At 38.3% G+C, this 22590-nt stretch overlaps 1 protein-coding gene across 1 annotated transcript in view; it reads left to right on the top strand.

Annotated features, from left to right (window-relative positions):
• Positions 1 to 22590, top strand: part of LOC121444458 (E3 ubiquitin-protein ligase Midline-1) — a 370913-nt gene that overhangs the window by 131632 nt on the left and 216691 nt on the right. The window lies entirely within an intron of this gene.

Genomic DNA, 22590 nt, shown 5'->3' on the forward strand with positions numbered 1-22590 from the left:
CTCTCCCTGTGTATTTCTGTCCCCACTTCACCCTGTATACCTTCCTTATTTCCCTGAGCCCTGTACCATCTCTGGAGGTCACTTGATTTTCATTTCTTTTAATTTGACCCTTCTGTTTTATTACCATAAGTTTAAAAAATTCAGGTAGATTTATTCATTATAAATAAATATAAGTATAGGTGTAGCTTTACAGATAAAAATAAGGACATAGATATGTTCAGTAGATATAAATACCTAGATTTTTTAACTTCCATGTGTGAACATCTGAGATGAATATCAGGTGAAAATAACAAAGTGTCAGCCTGGTACCTTTCATGAAAAGGTACTTGCTGCCAAACCTGACAGCCTACATTTGATCCCTGGGATCCACCTGGTGGAAAGGGAAAACCAGCTCCTGAAAACTGGCCCCTCACTTCCATGCACATGCCTGGACAGAGTGTGCCCACACGTGTCCACAAAAGAAGTAAATTAAGGTATTATTTAAAAGCTAAAACTTAGAAGAAAATAATAAAGACAGTGGTGAAAGTTAGAAAAATATTATAGATTTTCTTTGGAAAAAAGTTTTTTGGTTTTTTTTTTTTTTTTTTTTTTTTGGTTTTTCGAGACAGGGTTTCTCTGTGGTTTTGGAGCCTGTCCTGGAACTAGCTCTTCTAGACCAGGCTGGTCTCGAACTCACAGAGATCCGCCTGCCTCTGGCTCCCGAGTGCTGGGATTAAAGGCATGCGCTACCATCGCCCGGCTGGAAAAAAGTTTTTCTCAGAAGTTCTGATGGACCTGCCAAGTGTTACTTTAAATGTTAACACTAGTGTGATAGACAATGAAAAGCTATGACATGGAATGGAGCCGGATGGCCAAGATTCTTTTAAGAGCTATGCTATGCTTTATACAGTCCCAGATAGAAAATGTTTTCTTTCTTTTGCTCTTTTCTTGTTTCTTTATTCCTAGATGAAGCCTCACACAGCTCAGGCTGAACCTTATATATAGCCCAGAGTGACTTTGAACTCCGGATCCTCCCACCTTTAACCTCCTGAGTCCTGCAATAACAAGCCTGTGCCATCATGCCAGAGTAGGAGAATATTTCTAATCAATAAAAATAAATGTGATATTCAAGGAGTTCCAGTAAGTCTGAGACACTTTATTCTAATTGTTTATCTCTGCAGCTGTTTTGCATCGAATTTAATTGTAATATCTTTTAAATCGCATATTACAGAGGACAGTAGGAGAAGTGTAACATCTGTGAAGCCACACGTTACAGAGGACAGTAGTAGAAGTGTCCAAGTGCTCAGTAGTGCTATGAAAACCAAAATGGTTTTGAAAATGCCCCTTTGAGGATGCTTATTCTGCTAGCAGATCACAAACTTTTAGAATATCATATTCTGTGGTCTTGTTTTGTCTCACCTAAATTCTCTTCTCAACCCTTTCATATCTCACCCTCTTTCCATCTTCCCAGCAAAGGAGAGTCAGAAAATTGAAGTTTAAGGCAGATAAGGTATAGTATGTGTCTTGCACTCCAGGCTTATTTTTGCTATTGAGTTGGAATCATCACCAAGCAGAGGTTTTTTTTTTTTTTTTCTTTTCAGGGAGAAGAGGCAGGATTGGGGCCTAGGGTGGGGGGGGGGGGGATAGCTAGAACTGTGATGTCACAGATTGCTTTGTCTCTTGGGAAACTCATCCATCAAAGCGTCACCTCGGCTTCTGCGGAGGGTCACTATAGAAAGAGGCAGCGTGCCTTAGTTTAGGCATGCTGAAGTGCCAGTCTGTAGTGGGCCGGCTGGTGTGAAGGCGATTCATTTCATTTCAAAGGCCCAGTGGCATGCTGCCCAACACAGGCACAAGCACAGCGCGCTCCTTAGAAATAATGACTCCAAACAGCCTTCTCTGTGAAATGTAGAAATATGCCATTCTGCCTGTCTCCTCTGTGATTTATTCTCTTCGGGCTTTTAAATGATGTAGTGAAAAGGTAAGTCCTCTCTTTAAAAAAAAAAAAAAAAGTCTGTAGCGTATTTCTCTTGAGTTATATGGAGAATTGAATTTATAGTATAAAAGAATTTTATAATGTAAGTGTGACTGTCCTGGGACTACAAGGTCAACTTTTGTCTGTTTTTTAAAAAAATACAGGTCATGCCTTACAACTTAGCAATTTGAGTTTCTTTAATATTTTAAAGATCCTTTTTTTAAAAAAAACAAACAATTTTTTTGTAAAAAAGTTTAGTAATCTTCAGTATGTTTGATGATGCAGATAAATTCCTTCTTCTGTGTTTGGTATTCTATCTTGCCTCTATTTTCATTTCATTTCCAGTTGGGGATGAATTAAAAACAAGTGGCCATCATACATTGCCAAGGGCTCTTTCTGGTCCAGCCCGATATAGGCAGCTTCTAGTTGGTTGCTCCTTAACTACTCGGAAGTCTTTCTGTTCAGGAAGGAAACATAGAGCTATAAAACTCAAAGGAAGTTTGAAGCTGAGGCGTTCCCTGGGAGACAGCAGAGCTTCTGGCAGCCGCAGAAAGGAGCCACGGCTCACCTGCGTGCCTGTCGCCTGTCTTAGCCTGTCATATTCCTACACTTGTTCTTGCTGTGTCTGCTGCTCACAGAGGGGTGCAAAGGGCTGGGTTCGAGACCTCAGAGGACGGACAGGCCTGGAAGACATCAGGAGCAAGCAGCCGGCTTGCGCGCTGCCTCTCCTATTTCCCCAAGAGAGACGCTTCTGCAGAAGTCATCTGGTGTGTGTGCTGCTTTTCCTTGTGAAAGGATTAGAGAATTAGAAGAGAGCTTTGTGAGAAAAATCCTGAGAGAGGTTGCTGGGATGAAAGCAAACAGAGGAGGATGATTTCAGCTCTCCTAGTCCCCTCAGTCAAGTGACTCTGAGAACCTCAGTTGCTTGGCCTCCAGCAACCAGGCATTTTCTTCCATTCACACTGGAGACACCGGTAAGGCATTTTTCCCCCTCGTCTACAGTAGGAAGCTATTGCAGACATTTGCCTTTTGAAGTACAGGGTGGAGGTGCTGGGGTTGGGGGGTGGGGTCCTAAGGAAGGAAGTTGGTTAATGATTCTGGGAACATCCTGCATTGTCTCTGGCTAGTGTGTGAGAAAGTCGTTGTTAACTGCACAAAGGGCTTGTGGCCAGAGAACAATTTTACGTCTCCCAAACTTGATCAGCATCACTTTGGAGCAGCGGACTGAAACAAAATGGGTGCACGTGAAGACGCTAGGGCCCGTACTGGAATGCTCTTATCTACATGATAAGCACAGTTTGGGAGGATATCACTACAGGAATTGGTGGTGGTGGTTGAGGGGGGTGGGTCAGAACTTTCCAGAAAATTCTCTGTTATTTATATTCCTGGGAAAATGTATTTTACTGCTGTGTGTTGCTTGGTGACTAGAGCTGTATGGAACAGAATTGTTGCTAGTAACCCAAGTATTGCCAAGGGTAAGTTCCATGCAGAATGAGAACAGGGCAGAACATTTGCAATGAATACGGGGAAAATGGAATTTAGTCTTCCCTGTGCAGAACATCCTATTTTACATTTGTTAAACAGAGATCTGTGTTCACTGGAAGGAAGAAATGAGCAGCCTGCCATTAGGGTCCGAAGGAATAGGTAGCACACCCCTTCAGCACATCATCCAGCTTTATTTGGCAGCTGATGGTATTCCCTAATTCCACTCTGTTATTTGGAAGTTGATTTTGTTGTTTGTATGAAGATGCAAATATACATTATTTACATGCCTTGTAAATACTGTTTAAATGCATGGATGCACATATACCTAGCCTAAAGAGTTCACAAATGCATTTATTTTGTTTGCCCCCCCTAGTGACCCATAAGCAATACACTGAGGGGTATATTCAAAAATTGAGGGCATGTATAGAGAAGCAGTGGCAAATCAGCTGGTCTAGAAGTCTCTCCTAGTTGCTGCAACCATATTCCTAAAATCCATCTCTGCCCCTCCCCCACCTTTACGAACAGCATGATAATCTTTGTTGCTGATTCTATGAGAAACTTATCCTGCTGCCTAATGAAGGGGGCTTCCTCCCTTTCTCCCTGCTTGGTAAAATCAAACTAAAATCCTTGCCTGTATGAAGTGGTCTGGTGGTAAGTATTCATTTTCTAATGTTTGTGTGCAATGCAGTTAATGGTCATTCTGGTTGACTCTGCTCATCTGAAAATACTGATCAAGTAAAACAATCCCTCCACTAATTCCACAGCTCCACAACTTTGGCTTTAGTTGGAAACTAGGCCCATAGGATTTTTTTTTCTACATAAATTGCAGTCGTAAGATGATCTGATTATTAAAGTATTCAAAAATGAAAATCTGTGTCATTTATTTGACCACACTCAGGAGTTTTTAAAAGTATATATCTAAATAATTTTCTCTACACGCGTGAATGTGAAAACTCAAAAGTATGGTCTCTTTAAAATGAGCTAATTCTTCGCTGACGAGTAAGTCACTTTCCTTTCAGTTTTAGGTTTTCACTCTTTTATCAGCTAAAACTGTTAGTTCAACTAAACAGTCTTATCTTCCACCGGTTAGGAGTTGTTTGCAGAACTTTGGCAGTTAATTGGGGGGAGGGGTGGAGCGTGAGATAACAGTAAATCTTTCTATGGACCGTGAGGATGCCTGGGAGGTTTGCAGGTTTTGATCAATGTCATTCACTATTCTCTCCCTCCTGCTCATTCTACTCTGAAAGACTATTTACTTTCATCATATTTGAGCCTGAGAGCATGGAGCTTATTAGTATTGATTTTCTTTCCAGGTTGATATTTTAAAATACTTTGGCTGGCCATTTTTCACTCGGGCCTTCTGAGATTCTTATTCATCTGGCATGTATTGAGTGTCTGTTGTCACCAAGGCAACCCTTGTTTGCTGTGAGACATGAAGACATTGTTTTGGTGGGGGCAGGAGGGGATGGGGCTTGCTGCAGAGATAGCTAAGTCTAGGGGCAGAAAGACCATCTCTTGATGTTCTAATCGTTATTTGTCCCCTCACGTGGCTCCATTGCAAATGTGTTTTCAGTAATAATACAAAACACTAATTCTACTGAATTATTGATACATTAAACTATAATAGTGATTACTTAGAACCTAGAAGCGAGGCTAATCAATAATCTTCCAACATTGCCCAGGACCCTCTGTGTGTTGTTCTCAATGATGGGCAGTTAAATAATTTTTTAAAAAAATAAGATTTCTTCTGAATTAATCTGTTCATTGCACAAGTTAGGGAAATAAAGACCAATTTTTTTGGTAAATTTAATCTTAACAGCTTATACATTATTATTCTTTCTCATTTTTCTTTGCTATGTTTCTTGTTAGATGATTTTTGTTAAAATGTTAGGATGTTTCTCAATAATATATATACATATAATTTGTAAATATACCTATAAAAATAATAATGATAGGCAAATAAATAAATGCTTCTTGGATCTACCATGTAGCAGCTACTTCCCAAACTCCTTTGCAAACATGTTTCCAGTTACTCTTCTCAACAACAGGGAAAACTAGACACCATGCCCATTTTCAAGATAAGGGAATTTAGGCCCTGAGAATGTAAGAATGAAGTAGATTGGGCCAAGTGATTATTAAGGTAGCAGATGAGGATTCATTGCCTCTTCCACCAAACCTCTTTTGAGTTCTTCTCTCATCCCTCAGGTCTTTCTACTCAGACTCAGATCCATCAGTTAATTTCGACAGCTTACTTCAGATACTCTCTCTGCTTGCCCCTTTCCCTGCATTTCTTTATGAGCAGATATGTGTAACTATGGAAAAGGCAGGCCCTACACATACTTATATATAAAAAGTGCTTTATTAAAAGATTTAGTTATTTATTTTATGTACACTGTTCTGCTGGCATGTTTACCTCAGGCCAGAAGAGGGCACCAGATCTCATTATGGAAGGTGAGCCACCGTGTGGTTGCTGGGAATTGAACTCAGGACCTTTGGAAGAGCAGCCTGTGCTCCTAACCTTGGAACCATTTAGAGCTAAGTATGGTGTTTCATGCACACAACTTGGAAGGCTGAGGCAGGAGATTGCCCCAAGTTTGAGGCCTACAGAATGAGTTCTTTAGTCCAGCCTGAGAAACAGAGTAAGAACCTGTTTTTCAAAAGCAATGGGGAAAACAATGTTTTGAACTTTCGAGGAAGAAACAGGTTTTTTTTAATAAAAAAAAAAATCAGTGTATTAGACCAGCATGTAGAGTAGAGTGCACTGGCTTTTCCTTGCTAAGTGGAATGAGAGGTTGACTTGGATTTTGACTATGTGTACCCGGGATTCAACAGGTTATCTGGTAAGGGACACTAGTCCACGTATATACTAGAATGTGTATATGTCTACTCTGTATAAAGAGCTCAATAGAGAGCTCTTTTTAACCCAGCCTCACTTTCTTCTGCCTCCAGAATATGAACAGAAGAAAGCGTGGCATTGTCGAAACCTCGAAAATGCATCCTCTGTTCGCATCTGAAGTTACTATTTCAAAAATCAAAATCATATCAGACTATTAGAAAAACATGATTTCTAAGTGGCCTGATAATCTGGTATATTCATAGTTGAGTCATTAATTTACCTCCACATGCTTACCTACTGTCCAAATGCTTTGTATAGCAACAAATCAGCAACAATATATTCAAAAATTTTAAAAGCATAAATGTATTATATTCTTGAAGGTCTGAAGCTTCAAATAGGTGTAAAATCAGGTGAATCACCAGCATAGCAGTATTCCTTCTGGCAATTCTCAAATAAAATTTAGTTCATTTTCTCTGCCTCAGTACGCCACCAACATTCCTTCTATGGTCCAGCATCACTTTGAGACCTATTAGAGCAAACCATTTTCTTTGACTCTGAGTCTTCAGCCTCCCTCCTTCCATTATAAGGATTATTACATCAAGACAACCAAGCAGATGGAAGAACCTGTCCCATTTTGATACCAAAGAGTTGATCATTTAAGTGTGTGTATCTTTGTGGGGTACATTATTTTCATTACCACACATTTTAAATGTAGGTGATATTTATTATGTGATCTTATTGACAATGGACAGCTACAGATATATTGTAAGAAGTGATGGTGCCATGTTTCCACAGTAGAAAGTTTACTGATAGAAACTTATGAAGGTGGAGGCCAATGAAGTTGGAGTGCAGGAGAGAAGTTAAGAGCATGACTTCTCAGAGTCTGCTGAGAACATAAGAAAGACTTTGAGAGACATTACAGATAAGGCTTTTGCAGAATAGCTGTATAGTTCAGATAATTTAGGTAAATAATGGGGAGGGAGAAGGCATGGATGATTCAAGAAGTTGTATGTATGCTGGTGTAAGAGCTGGTAATATAAAACTATCTAGAAACACCTCTTCTCTCTTCTGCCTCAAAATTCATCTGTGAAGATACTGATAGTGATAACATATTCATTCAGTGTTTCACCTTATTTCAAGTATAATACAATGAATCTTCATACCAATCCCCTTAGATAAGTATCTCTATTATTATCATCATATTTTCAGATTAAAAAATAGATTTGCCCTGGGTTGCAAATTACGCAAGGGGAGAGAAAGGATTTGAGGGCCCATATCCTGGTTCCAGGGTCCATAGTTTTAATTCCTATGACTGACTGCCTTGTTATACTACCAGTTATAGTTTTATGCAGTTTTTCGTATGAGAATTATCTGTACATTTCCAAGATGGGGACAGAAAAACGGCAGTTACTGCTATCATGATGAATTGAGGTATGTTGGTTTCTTTTACCTAGGAAAATTCCTCTGGGTTCCTGGTCATCAGAAGAGTGTGATTCATAGTGAAATGGAACAGTAAGATTGGACTGAAGGGAAGAGTAGAAATTTTCTACTCTCCTTGCTCTCTAAGAATTAATATCAGCACTGAAAAAAAACAACATATTGTACTCATGAAAAATAGACTTTTGAGAAGTAAATGCCTCCAAGATGCTCTGGGTAATTCTGAAGTTAGCATGCAATCTTTTATATAAAGACACGGACAGAGCAATGGGAAGTTGATTGGGTGGGATGTGTGGGCACTTTCTTCAATTTTTGAGTGACACAATGTGCTATATACATTTTCTAAGAACTATCCTGACAAATGTTTACATCAATGATGAAAGTCTATATAGCTAAATTTGAATCCCCAAGGTCCTTTCCTCTGCTTTGTGTGTGCCTCAAAATACTGGATTTAACATTATAGACAGAACCCCAATTAAATATAATTTTTTTAATATTTATTTATTTATTATGTATACAATATTCTGTCTGTGTGTATATCTGTAGGTCAGAAGAGGGCACCAGACCTCATTACAGATGGTTGTGAGCCACCATGTAGTTGCCGGGAATTGAACTCGGGACCTTTGGAAGAGCAGGCAATGCTCTTAACCACTGAGCCATTTCTCCAGCCCCTTTAAATATAATTTTTAAATACATCAGAAATCTTGGGATGATTTTTAATGTTCTGGTCTCTGACCTGAGTCTTCTTTATTATCTTTATTATCGACTGGCTGTGAGAATCTGAGCATCACTCCGTGTAGGTGGTCCTTTATAAAAGAATCCTTGCCAAGAAAACTGAGTGTAATCTTTTTCTACATTTTTATCTTTCTCAAACTATTCTATAATCTCTTTAAAACCTTTAATGTTAAATTATAAAACATGTGTCCCTGAGATCTATAAAAAATCCTACAGTGATTATTAGGGGAAAAAGACTCCTACCCAAGAGATATTACTGATGATAATATGGTTTTTTGTTGTTGTTGTTCCTTATTGTTAGGTAACCAGGATTATGAGTTCTTGCCAATTAAATCTGCTTTGGATTTTTTTAATGAAAAGACTTGGCTTAACCTTTTCCATTCCTTGGGTATTTAATAAATGGTTGTTTACTATCTATTGCTATGGCGCCCACATTTGATTATTAAGAAAGTAAAGAAGAGTCACATGAAATAAGCACAGTCATACTTTAACTCATTGTTTCTGCCCCGTTGGCCCAGAAACCTGGCTCCCATGCCAACTTAACCGCTGGGGAAGAATTCCATGATCTTTCTCATCTGGAACAGCAAACCTGGAGATTTTAGCTATAGTGTCATGATCATATTTTGGGGTAGTCATATCTGTACTATCTAAACCAATATTATTATCAAGGTAGTCTTCAGCTTGACTTAATGATAAAAGTTTCAAAGTCTAATTGTTCAACATTACTCTCTGAAATTCTAATTTATCTGTGAGTGAGAATTTTTATAACTTTGAGGTTTACTCAGTAGTTTGTTAGCCAAGCCCTGAGAAGCTCACATTCAAGAAGATGCCTTTTCAAGCTTTCCCCTGCTTACCTATGTGAGCAGAACACTTCGGGGGGAACCTTCCATTAACTTGTCCTGAAATGCATGTCAAGAAAGGGACAGAGTTGCATTGACCACTCTAGAATGTCTAACCCTCTGTTCACTACTTAGAGGAGAGTATCATTAGTTAGTTTCAAATAATGTATAACTACAAACTGATGCCTTTGGACGTGGGCAAACGGCAATGAAAATAATGCTTTGGGTGATGTATTCTGTGATGTCATCATTCTGCTCATCATAGCTCGAGACTGCTGAAAACTCAAGCTTGTCCACTGAGTTTAACTTGCGGATCTCTTCCTGTGCCATAAACAAAAGCAAATAGTCTAAAACACCTTGTAATGAAAGGAAACTACCTATCTTTGTTAAGTACATGAACTTTCTCTTTATGGCAATGCTTGAAGTTGAGAACTGAGTAGCAGCAGATTGGTAGGGGAAGTTTGTTCAGATGTGTAAGTACACCAGTGGGGAATGAGACATTTCCTGGACTATCTTGTATTTCTTAAAAATAATGAAAGGAGAAACTCCACTGTTGAAACCTAAGTAAATATAGTTACCAATATACTAAAGACATCTGCAAAGAAAAATAGCTTGAGTTCTCAAAAATTACTTGAAATAGATTTCTAATGCAAAGTTTGAATACCCTTACATGGAAGCCCCACTGTTATTCTTCCCTCTATATCCACACTGCAAGTATCAATTAATAGTTGCTTTTTGGATAATTTGTGTTAGGGGGTTCACCAACCAATATACAGGTTTAACTCTAAATGCATTGGGACAACACAAGCTTTCCCACGGATTTCACTTACTGATATCTTTGTTTGTGTCATATAACAGAAACAAATAGTCTAAAATATCTTATAATAAAATGAAACTTGTGAACTTTTTCTCAGCTGGGATATAATATAAAGGATCAAGAAAAGCATGGAGGGCTGGAGAGATGGCTCAGTGGTTAAGAGCATTGCCTGCTCTTCCAAAGGTCCTGAGTTCAATTCCCAGCAACCACATGGTGGCTCACTACCATCTGTAAAGAGGTCTGGTGCCGTCTTCTGGCTTTCAGGCATACACACAGACAGAATATTGTATACATAATAAATAAATAAAAAAAAAGAAAAGCATGGAAACTGAAATATATTTGGGACACATTAAGCATTGAAGCAAACTTTTCTAAATTTAACAAACATGATGCACAAGTAGATTTATGTACTAAATATAGGAGAGGGTCTAAAAGACAGCAATATATGTTAGAAATAAGTAAATATAAATGTAAGTTATCTCATAATATAAGCCCTAGTAAAGATTTATTGCTTACCTACAAGTCTTCCAATGATGTAATAGCAACATAGACAGATACAGGCAACAATTACAAGTTTGTTTAAAATTCTGTTTGTAGACCTTTATAAACTACTTTTCGAAAGGGCAGGGCCACGTAATGACGTAATAAATAGTTTCAGAGTCATTTCTGACCTGGTATGTTTGTTCATTCATTGAATTTTAGAGCTCAAGCTGCTTTTCTCTAAAACCTCACGTAAATGCACTCTGGCTTTGGGATTGCACTTACCACTTTCTAATTTATAAATGCTATGATTTCTACATTGAGGAATAACCTCAGTCAAGAACCCCGTATTTTAGTGGCTTCGTTTCCTCTGAATGTCATCGGCCTGCTGTCTTTAATTCCATTTGAATGCATGTTACCAGAAGAGTCCCTCTCTGAGTTCCTGGTGGCTAGGTTATTCTTCATGGACCAGTTCCAGTTCTTTTGGTGATAGAACTAAAAGCTCACAAGATGCTGTGTATCAGCAATGAAACAATTAGTCTTTGAGAAGCTTTGGGGAAATTTCTTAAGCAGTGAATTAATCAGTCTGATTCTGGTCCCTGTTCACAAATGCCAGTTCTCCCAAAGCTCTTTCCCTACCCACCCTTCTTCCTGCTCTTCTTATTAAAGGTGTAAAATTTCATAAACCTTTAGGAAAACATTATGAAATCTCTTTTTGTGCATTACAACTGGTATTTTTTGCAGACGTGTATTTCCATAATTAAACATCCTAAAATATAAATCCCATTATTATTTGTTATGTCTAGTCAGTAATTAGACCTCAGCTGGTAGGGCAATTTCAGAACAGAGTTTACCAATTTACATACTAATCCAGCAGAGTCTGGTGGGACATGATTAGCATAGATTCAGTCAACATCTTAATTAGCCTTCATCCCAGAATGCACTCTGAGGTGCCTCACCCCACCCCCACCAAGTGGGCCTTGTTTAGCTTCTTTTTTCTCCAACAAATTCCCACTCTTCAAACCATCTTTTCCAGAGTTCTTTTTCGAAGGTGAAATGGTTTTGACTCAAAACGGTTGGCAAGTAAAGGACTTTTATGGAAAGCCCTGGAAATGGGTGAAATCTGACTATGAGTGACACAAGACCAAAGTTACAGAGTAGACTCTTGTAGAATGTGAGACTGTACCACTCTCCCACTTCAGCTGCAGTTCCAGATAGCAAGGTCATCTATAAAGTCATTCCGAATCTGTGGAACTTTTGCCTATTTTTAAAGTCATCGGAAAAAGAAATTATCTCTTCCTACCCATAAACAGGCAGCTATTGCATTATTTACCAACTACAGTGGCAGGAAATTTCTTACATCCAACTGAAATCTTCCACACTAGGTAAAGACCCTTGCCTTTCTGTCCATTCATAGACAGGTAGATGTTAGGAATACCTATGAAAAATTCTTCACTGAGCTGAACACCGTAATTAAATTATCTCCCCAATATTCTCTACTTTATATTAGGTGCGGCTAGCTTCCTGACTCCCTCTGGGATCCTTTTGCTTCAACCCTTTGATCTTCTTTCCGGTTTTCCTCTGAGCTCTTTCCAAGTTCTCTACGCTGCTCTTTAATTGTGCACTCGGAACTAAGAAGAGAACCTTTGAAGTCGTTTGAATGGCCAGATTCTCTGAGGATAAATTCCCAATACTTTTGTGTATTTCCATATTCAATTTACTTTTGGATGTAGTGCTTTTTATTAGCTAGCTGTCTTGGCTTCTTCCTCTTCTATTTAAAAGATAATAATGTGAGTGTTCCGTTTGTGTACCATTTCATATCCAAGAAGATATTTATTTGCTCTGTAGATATTTTGTATACTATCAGAGGCATTTTGAGTTTCAATTTTATTTTTGCAAATCTATAAAGTCCTGATATCGGATGCTAAGGTTTGAAGCCATTTGTAAACCTAGTTCCAGTATCACAGCAAAGTATTGCACTTCCCAAGGGAATGAAGACATCCACGCACCCCTGAGAATCTCAGGAGAATATCACTTCTTGAATACCTTCAACCTATGGGCTCATTTCTTGTGTTTTCCAATTTTCTGCCATGCTACCCTCTTTCAAATTTTCTCTTAAGATACTATGTTCTTTACTTATTTTGTCTTCTTTCCTCCTCCCACACATTTTTTCTCTCATTTTCATTCAGTACCTTCCAGATACCCATGCTTGTCATTTTTCTTCATCAAGAATATTGTATAATTGTAGGAGTTAATAGCAACTCAAAGAGAGACAATAGAATAAAATAAACACTCCCACACAATGTGCCTTTCTTAGTTGAAATTGTGTTGCACACAATTCACAGAGAAGGACAACTCAAAAGTATTGAGTGATGGTATTATAAAGTTTAGAGTGAGGAAGTAAAAATGGTCACTGCTGTACACAGGTCTACTAGAAACAGGTCGGGAAATACTTATATTCCTATTGTGGCTTACATCATCCAGAAAATATAAAAAGAGGTAGTCATAGTGTTACTTGCTATGTGTGTGAATGAACCACTCAAGCCCAGTTTCCTTGATGTGTCAGGAACAAAACTCATGTTTTAATTTCAGAATAGGCCCAGCTTTCCATAAAGCTAAGATCTTTATCGATATGAACTTAAAGAATCCTTGAGATCATAAGGGTTTATTCAAATGCCGTTGGAAATTAAAATTAAAAAAGAATAATTGTGCACATGTGAGCAAGAAGCAACTGTGAGGGCTCCCACATGGATTTCTTTATAGAGAAAAACATCTCTTACTGTTCAGAACTCTAAGAACAGTTCATATGTCTCTCATATTTTAGGAGCTATTGATGAAGGATTACATGCAAGGCTGACACTGGGAGATTCTTAGCCTGTTGTCTGATGTTGTGTGTTGCTATTTTCAAATGGCTAATCAAACTGGTACATGTATTTGCTACAATGTGAGATTTAAATTTTCTTCACCATAGTAGGTATAGAATTTATGAGCACATTCTGGATGTCCTTGTTTCCTATTATAATTCTGGGTGGCTTTTCTGATGAAAACAATTGCACTTATCTTCCAATTACCTGGTCAGACCCAGAAGTGTACGAAAGAAAGAGCCATGAAGTTTAGAAACTGTCAGTACTCATTAGAATACCTCAGGTTAAGAATAGAGAGTTTGGGAAGGAATGTAAGATGCTAGAGGCACATTGCAAACAGTCTGCACATTTTTCAGATATTTAAAAAAAAACTTATCACATGAGCCACCTAGAATAAAAATAGAGGGGTTGGAGTGCTACACAAGTGCTAGGACCTGATTTCAAATCCCCAGCACCCAGGTGAAAACCCAGGCATGTCTGTGTAAACACCTGTAACCCTTCTGCTGCTAATGCCAGGACAAGAGGAAAGCTTGGTCTTACTGGCTGCCAAGCTAGTTCCACTTTCTGTGAGAGACCCTGTCTCAAAGGAATCATGTGGAGAATCTTAGAAAAGACATCTGAAGGTCTTCTCTGATCTCTACATGCATGGGCATCTATACACACACATAATAATAATAATAATGATAATAATAATAATAATAAACACTTAGATATAATAGATATCTGAGAGAAATGAAAACATTTTCTTTGGTGTGAGAAAAATCGTAGCATAATAGCTAAAAAAATATCAATATCCCACATTTTCATTAACTGATGAAAGCATGAAAAAAATATAGTAGTCAAGCAGTGAATACTAGCCAATCAAAAAAATCATAGCCTACTGATAGAGGTTGTGTTATGCTACAGCATCACTTTTTTTTTTTTTTGGTTTTTCATTTATTTATTTATTTATTAAAATTTCCCACCTCCTCCCACTCTCCCCACTTTCCCTCCCTTTCCAGTCCTAAGAGCAGTCAGGGTTCCCTGCCCCATGGAAAGTCCAAGGTCCTCCCCTCTCCATCCAGGTCTAAGAAGGTGAGCATCTAAACAGACTAGGCTTCCACAAAGCCAGTTCATGCAGTAGGATCAAAACCCAACGCCATTGTTCTTGGCTTCTCAGTAGTCCTCATTGTCCGCCACACTCAGAGAGTCCAGTTTGATCACATGCTCCATCAGTCCCAGTCCAGCTGGCCCTGGTGAGCTCCCATTAGATCAGTCCTATTGTCTTAGTGGGTGGGCGCATCCCTCGTGGTCCTGACTTCCTTGCTCATGTTCTCCCTCCTTCTGCTCCTCATTTGGACTTTGGGAGCTCCAATGAGGGTCTCTGTCTCTATCTCCATCCATCGCCAGATGAAGGTTCTATGATGATATGCAAAATATTCATCAGTGTGGCTAAGCATCACATAATTTTATGAAATTGTTTGTATGAAATGTTGAGAGACAGTACACTTAGAGCTACAGAAAGGTTAGTGTCACTGGAGCAATGGGTGGAAAGTAGAGAAAAATGGACTGACTGTAACAGATGTGATATTATTTCTTCTCCAAGGGAGGAACTGTTCTAAAATAGGTCATAATGATGGTTATAACTCTGTGAATACATTAATAATTATTCAACAACATATGTAACTTGGTGGATTTTCTTACATATGAATTATTTGTCTACTGGGCCTTTGTTTTAGAAAGTCATAATCAGAAACAAGTGTACCTAGACTATTCACAAAACATATACAATTGCTTCAGTTTTAGAAAAAGGTAACTTCTGGACCACTCCTAAGTGTGACACTACTAGAGATATCCTAAAAGATAATGTAAATTGTATCACCTGTGTCTGCGTTTTTCTCTTGGTTCAGTTCGTGTGCCAATGTACTGTTCACCAGCCGGTCAAGGGCTTGGAGATTGAAAGAACACACAAGAGACCTGGGTCATTTGAAAGGAGATCAGCTGAATGCTGTTTATTCAAATTTAGGAAAAACTTAAATACCTAGCTGCTGCACAATGGGATACCCCCCAGGCAGGTGGGAAATTACCACGCCCAAGGTGGAGTCAAGAATGCCCTACAGCTAATCACCAGGATAGGCAGATGGAGCACAGGAACGATCAAGAAATGCTGGCTGGCCAGAGACTGTCCTCAAAATGAATCCCGGTAGCAAGGATAGACCCACGGGCCCTACAGTAAGTATATTTGTAACTGTAGATTAGGGGCAAGAATGACAAACCAAGATCCAGGATGAAATGTATGTTTGCAGCCCCATTCTCAACATTTTCTTGCAGTGGAAGACTTGGCCAAAGGCAAGCTCACAGAAATATATCTGAATACAATTAGATGTGTGCTCTGATGAATTCTTAAAGATTATCATGAGAGTGCATGGAAATATTATATCATCAGTATATAATATAAAATTAAGCATATATGGACTTATTGTGATAATATTAAGACTGAACTAGATTTTTATGGTTCTACACACACACACACACACACACACGCACACACAAACAAACATATATATGGGTTGGCGTGACTACGTCACACTGATGATGCAGATGACAGGTGACTCATGCATGCGTGCAAGGGTTTAGCTAAGTCAGACGTGGATGTAACCACGCATGTGTGCACATGGGTCACGTGGCTCCTTTGTGCCCTAGGGCCTGTCCTCACGTGCCTGCCTTTAGAACCCGGAAGTGCAGCCTTATCTATGGCTGAATAATTACACCCTACCTTATATTTTTAACAAAAGAAAAGAATTTTAAGAGAGGGGCCTTTAGGAATAGGAGAGTGCGCACCCAAAGATAAGGAGGCTGGCTTCTCGAGGGAGTCATTCCTATACTGTGTTTCAAATATTTGAAATTTTCTTCAGATAGGGAGAGGAGGAATGGGCAGCTATGGTTTTAACTGTAGAGAATTTAAAAATAGAGAATTAAATGTCAGATTATGTCTTAAAATTTATAGAAATTGTAAATCATGTTTAAATAATTCCTAGAAGAACATTTTAATTAATAAAACTAAAAAGAGCTTGCTAATTGTTTACAGAATTCTATTCTGAATAGATGTGAAATTTCAGATAGTCCACATTTTTACTGAGATTTTATTGTCCTAAATTCTTTTGACTCCAGAGGCTTAGACAAGTTCTGGGACTAATAGCTTATGACTATGTGGTAGTAATTCTTTGAGCTTTCCTGAGATGGTCCATTCCTATACAAGTAAGAAAAAAATGCATTTTATTATGCACCAAAATGCATTGAAAAATAACAAAACCATTTTAAAGGTTATGATCCAAGAGGTTTTGCAAAGGGAATGCAGAGTTCTTGTGTATCATCTATGCAGTGTCCACCAGTGATAAACTCTGCCAGTGATACAATCCATTGTAATCACAGTAAAGTGTCAAAACACAGATAGCGGCATTGACACATTATCAAAATTGCAGGTTTTCACAGTGCTGATAATTTCCTCTCAAAACTGAGCTACAAATGAGCACAGCATTTCAAATGTCAAATCCCAGAATCCAAAGTGTTTTTACTGGGAGGATGTTTTTATTGTTCAAGTCTTCATTTAAGTAATAATTTAAAAATTAGAAACACTGAATCTTAAATAATAGTACATTTTTAATTGCATTGTTCAATCCAAAAATAAGCTCCACTTGATATATTACTAGTAAGCTCCATTTAAAATATATTACTATTTTTTTAATTCGACATTGTTTTCAAACAATGCCTTAGATCATTAAATTAGATCCCCATTGTTTCCTTAGAGATGGTGGTATTATTAAAAGGTATTCTGCATATTTTGTTTCTATAATTATGTTTAATCAGTGTGAATTGGTGCTGTAGTAAAATACTTGATTAAAAACACATATTTGAGATATAAGTGGGTAACAAAGGAGCATCTGTCCTAGTTTCCTTTAAGGTACAAAAATGGATAGAAAACTGCAATATTAGACAAGATCAGCAGTCTAAAGCAAAACACAAAACCTTCATAGAAATATCCTGGCCTTAAAATAGAGGAAAGGGCTTTGTCATTGTGTAGTTTTCCCCCTGCAGAATTGATTCTGAAAGAGGTGGAGATCTCATAAATGTCTCCAAAGGCTAGTTCGAAGCACCCAGGGAGTAAGGTTTTCAGGGGTGGGGGAGCCTTCCCATGCTGTGTAAATGGCATATGTCAAGGGAGAAAGACCTCAGCATAGCAGTGGTGGAGCAGGGGCTGCCTGGGCTGCTTCCTTTGTATCCTGATCATTTACATGACTTAAACACAACAATGTGCTTCCTACTCAATAGCCCAAGACGCTTTGCCATAGCAACAGTTGCAGAATGTGCTACAGCCTCCCTGGTGTCCCTGTGACACAGAAAAGTTTCATAAAGAACCACTCCTTATGAATATGCTCAGAGGTTTCTTTCTCTTAACTAGTGCTTTTTCAGATTGCACCGAGTTTAGGTTTTATTGATGGGGCCCATCATTCCTCTGTTGCAAGAGAAGGGGCATAGAAATTTGGAGAGGCATTGCTGAGGGGTCAGAGGATGTGAATACATACTTGGCTGTGATGGAAATGGAATTCTTGAGAATATTCTCAGAAAAAATATTAACATTGTTCACTAACTCTTGTAAAACTCTGGAATGTATTATACATCCTGAAGTCATTGTGAGTTTCCGTGACGATATGTAATAAATGGGCTTTTTGGTCTTTGCACTTTTTGCTTCTTCCTATCATATCTCAACATGTGCATCTATCATAACACACTTTGGACAATTAGGAAGAAATGAACTCAAATTCAATGCTTATATCCAAAGGACGAATGTTATCAAATCTGCAATTAAATACCAATACGTGCTTTCTCTTTTCTGGCCATTTTTTGGCAATTTGCAATTTTTCTGGTGGTGGGAGGAAATGTCCTCTTTTTGTTCTTCACCATTTTTAGAAGCAATAGCATCTCTTTGAAAGTGCAAATCTAACACAGTTAGTCTAGTTTTAAAAAAAATGCTGCCAAAGCCATAGCAGAAAAGAAAAACAAAGTAACAACTGTTTGATGACATTTGATTATAGTTTGCTATGCTTTATATTAGGGAGTTTTACTTTTAGGAAATAATAGAAACCTTTTCTAGTTTATCTGACTGAAGGGAAAGAAAAGGAAATTTTTGGTTTTGATATGTTTATGCTGCTGCTATGCCTTCTACAGCACCTGTGAGCCATCATCCCCTTTCCTTCCCTCTGGTATCTTCCATTGATTCCTGGTAGGTAGTGATCTCTTAATATTTGAGCTGCCCATCGTGATAGATGAGACTCTGAACCTGTGCACCTGACTCCATAGTAATCTATAAATTAGTGATGAAGTTGTAATAAAATATCCTAAATGTTCCTGCTTCTCAGAGAGCCAAAGACCCCAGGGGTCATTAAGCAACAAAAGATCAAACTGGGCTCCCCAGTGAAAACACAATCAATTATTTATACACATCAGTATTTGACATTGGTATCACTTCAATAAGGAGACCCCCCCCCCCCTTTTTTTTTGCTACATTGCTGTGCTGATTTTTGCTCATGAGACGCTCAGTTTAGTCATACCCTTGTTCAGGCCACGTAGAGATGAATGGTGAGCTTTGGGTGTCAAAACGTATGCACATACTGATGTAAAGAAAGTGATGCTGTTTTCATCCATTTGTATGCAAAATTCAAGAATGCTCACCTGGATAGAGGTGGGCAGTCCTTGGGCTTCCCACAGGTCAGGGAACCCTGATTGCTCTTCTGAGCAGATGAGGGAGGGGGACTTGATCGGGGGAGGGGGAGGGAAATGGGAAGCGGTTGTGGGGACGAGGCAGAAATCCTTAATAAATAAATAAATTAAAAAAAAAAAAAGAAAGTGATGCTGGCTGTTACACTCATATTAGAAAGCAGTTGGAAGACATGAATGGCTGCAGAATGGAAGGCAAGATGGCTAGAAAAGCAGTTGGCAGTTGCTCACTGCAGACTGATAAAGACAAACTGCATTATTAAGAACTAGGAGAAATGTCAAGGGAGTTCTCCACAAAATGCCAATGGAGAAATTTCAGTGACACCATCAAAAAATGGCTTTCATTCTTTTGTCTTGGTTGCTTTGCCATCCTCTAAAATAATCATTTGTTATATATCACAGGTGTTAAATTTCCTATTGTCAGAAGAAATAATATCTTCTTAGGTGGCTTGCTTTTTAGCTACTCAAAGGGCAGGGAAAGCCCCCCCCCCCATCAGAGTGGATGAAATAAAAATCTTTATTTTTGTATGTTCTGCAATTTTCAAGGCTTTTTAAAATAACAGTCAAAAGAACTGCCATTTGAATGCTGTGGATTTGGTGGGCCACCGCTCAACAATGAGGAAATTTCATTAAGCTGAGCCAAAGCTAATTTTGAAGCGATTCTAAGACGTTTGCTATTAAATAGAGAGGATTTGATTCCCTACCCTTCCTTTCATGCTTGAGGAATCTCAGAATCCTTGACAAAGTGATGACTGCAATACTGGCTGCAAGTAAAGGAAGCCTTATTCAAATGGTTACCAGTGTCTCTCGCTTGCCAAAATTACTATTTTTTTTTCCTTATAGAATTCATCATTTAGAACTATTAAGTATTTTCTAGTCTTTGTTAGAAGAATAGGTCATAGATCCATTAAGAGGTCTTTCCCCAATCAGTCTGAGGCCCAGACTGCTTACTGTTCCAAGAACTAGAGAATAAACATGAGTAATATTTAGTTTGTATGCACAAGTAAAGACTCATAATTTTCTGGACCACACAGAATCTCTGTACAACTTTGGATGTAATCTCTGTTTTTGTACCAGTTCCAAAAAAAGTCAATGTAGTCTGAAGGCATTTGGCAATAAAAGTAGCCTATTTTATCTCTGTAGTTTAACCTGTAACCAAACAGCCAATATTTCATAAACATTTAAATATATTTATTTGAATACCCTCTAATTATGTTTTGAAGTTATACATATGTTTAGATAAATGACCATATCAGAGCATCATTCTCCTTAAAAATATTTAAAAAAATAAAGTTTAAATAGCCTCACAGTGCAAGAAATTAAATCCTATAAGTTTAATGTTCAGTGACTATTGGACAAAATGATAAATGTCCATGCTGGAGATGAGCCAGATTATGACCCCATATTATCCACATAATCATCATTGATTCCATCATTATGAGGAAAGAGTCCCTGAGGGTGAATTAGGCTCAGAAGCAGCTATTAACCTATTCACCACCATATGTCTGGTCCTTTGATTTTATTATGGTGTATAAGGGCAGGGCAGTGCAAGTGATATGATCCTCTGTGAAAATCAGAGTATTTGGATTCACTCTTTTCCTTCCACCTTTGTATGGGTCCTGAGTACTCAATTCATCAGCATTTACTCAAAGTACTTTACTGTCTGAGCCACCTTACTGGCTTTCAAATATGGTTCTTTCCACCATCCTTATAATGCTGTTTTTCTTACTAAATAGTTTTTAACAATTTTTAGAAATTCAGCTCCTGTCCTACAAAGTAGTATATGAGGAGGTCATTTTTTCTACTTGTGTATTACTTGGTTACAGAACTTAGAATGAAATTTTAATAGCCATCTATTAAGAAGTGAGAGACAGGGAAGGGAAGTAATATGTTACCGAACCATGAGAACCGATGAAAGGTGTACTCCTCAGATCTGTTACAGCTGGTGTATCCTTCCACCCACTTTGATTCATCATTAGATGGGAACTACACAGATATAAGAATAGGGAGTCAAATTCTCTAGCGCTTCTAGTCAAGCACATGCAAACGAACTTGGTTATAGCTGAAGAGAACACTCTTTAAAGAAAGATACAGTACTGGACAGTCAAATATCAGACTATGGAGCATAGAAATAGAAAGGCCTAAGGGAATATGAGCATTAGCTATCTGGGGTTGAAACTGTAAACACCCAACTGCATTATGGAGAACCTCGAGGCCAACAAACACACTCCACAGTCCTGCTTTGTTAATGTTCTTCCAACAGAAACAGGCATAATTTCCATATGACTTGTATTTTTTTAAAAACTGCCATGTAATTTTAATGTGTACAGTTTGCCACTGGGTTGCAAGTGCAAAGACATCCAACCATCTTCACAGGGCCACCTCTGTCTTTAGCAGAGGATAAACCAGGAAACAAGTATATAGGATTCAAAGCCTAAGGAACAGATCAACCCAGATAAAGGTCAGGTCCCAAGAGGAAATTCTCCTTTGGCCTTTGGTGAGAAGATAGCTCTTCTTTGTGAAATAGAAAACCTATATCAACTTGTAAAGAATGGTAGCAAATAGCAATTAATGGATGGAGAATCACATTGTTAAACTTTTGAGCTTTAGAAAAGATGGTGAGAATGTGTGAGGGTCCTATCTGATATCTATGGGCATGAAAAGAAGCCATGTCCTTTGGCAATTTGTAAAAATAAAGCTTAAATGGATAAGGGAAAGCTATGGAGTTGGAAGGAGAAGCTTGGAATTCAAGGGCATAGTTGAAGATACATGATATTGATGAAAAGAAGCAATGGCACTAGTACATGAAACTATGCTTTTGGTTAAGAATCCTTTTGATTATAATGGCAAAGAAAGTCTATTGCATTGTAGTAGTAAATGGAAAAAGTTTTAGGTTTGGTGTGTATGTCAGTTATCCATTGCTGTATAATGAGACATTCTAAATCTTGTGGCTTGAAACAGTTTTTAACTCATGCTGACTCTGATAGTGTGTAGTAAGGAGGCTGCTTGTTTGTTTCCTGGCTGCCCAGACTCCCAAAATAACCACATAGAAGCTGTATTATTAAATGACTGCTTGGCCAATTACTTAAGCATATTGCTAGCTAGCTCTTATATCTAGAATTAACCCATCTCCATTATTTTATATTTTACCACGAGGTTCATGGCCTACTAGCAAGGTTTCAGCATGTCTGCCTCTGGTGGCGGCTCCATGGCTTCTCCTTGACTCCGATTCCTTTCTCCCAGCATTCAGTTTAGTTTTCTCTGCCTAGCTCTACCCTATCACAGACCCAAAACAGCTTCTTTATTAACGAATGGTATTCACAGCATACAGAGGGGCATCCCATATCAGTAGTGTTTACTTGTCATACTCAGGAGATAGAGGCAGGAGT

The sequence above is a fragment of the Microtus oregoni genome, unplaced genomic scaffold, assembly GCF_018167655.1.
Source record: "Microtus oregoni isolate MIOR12 unplaced genomic scaffold, Mior012 000127F_ref0000509, whole genome shotgun sequence".
NCBI classification, from domain to species: Eukaryota; Metazoa; Chordata; class Mammalia; order Rodentia; family Cricetidae; genus Microtus; species Microtus oregoni.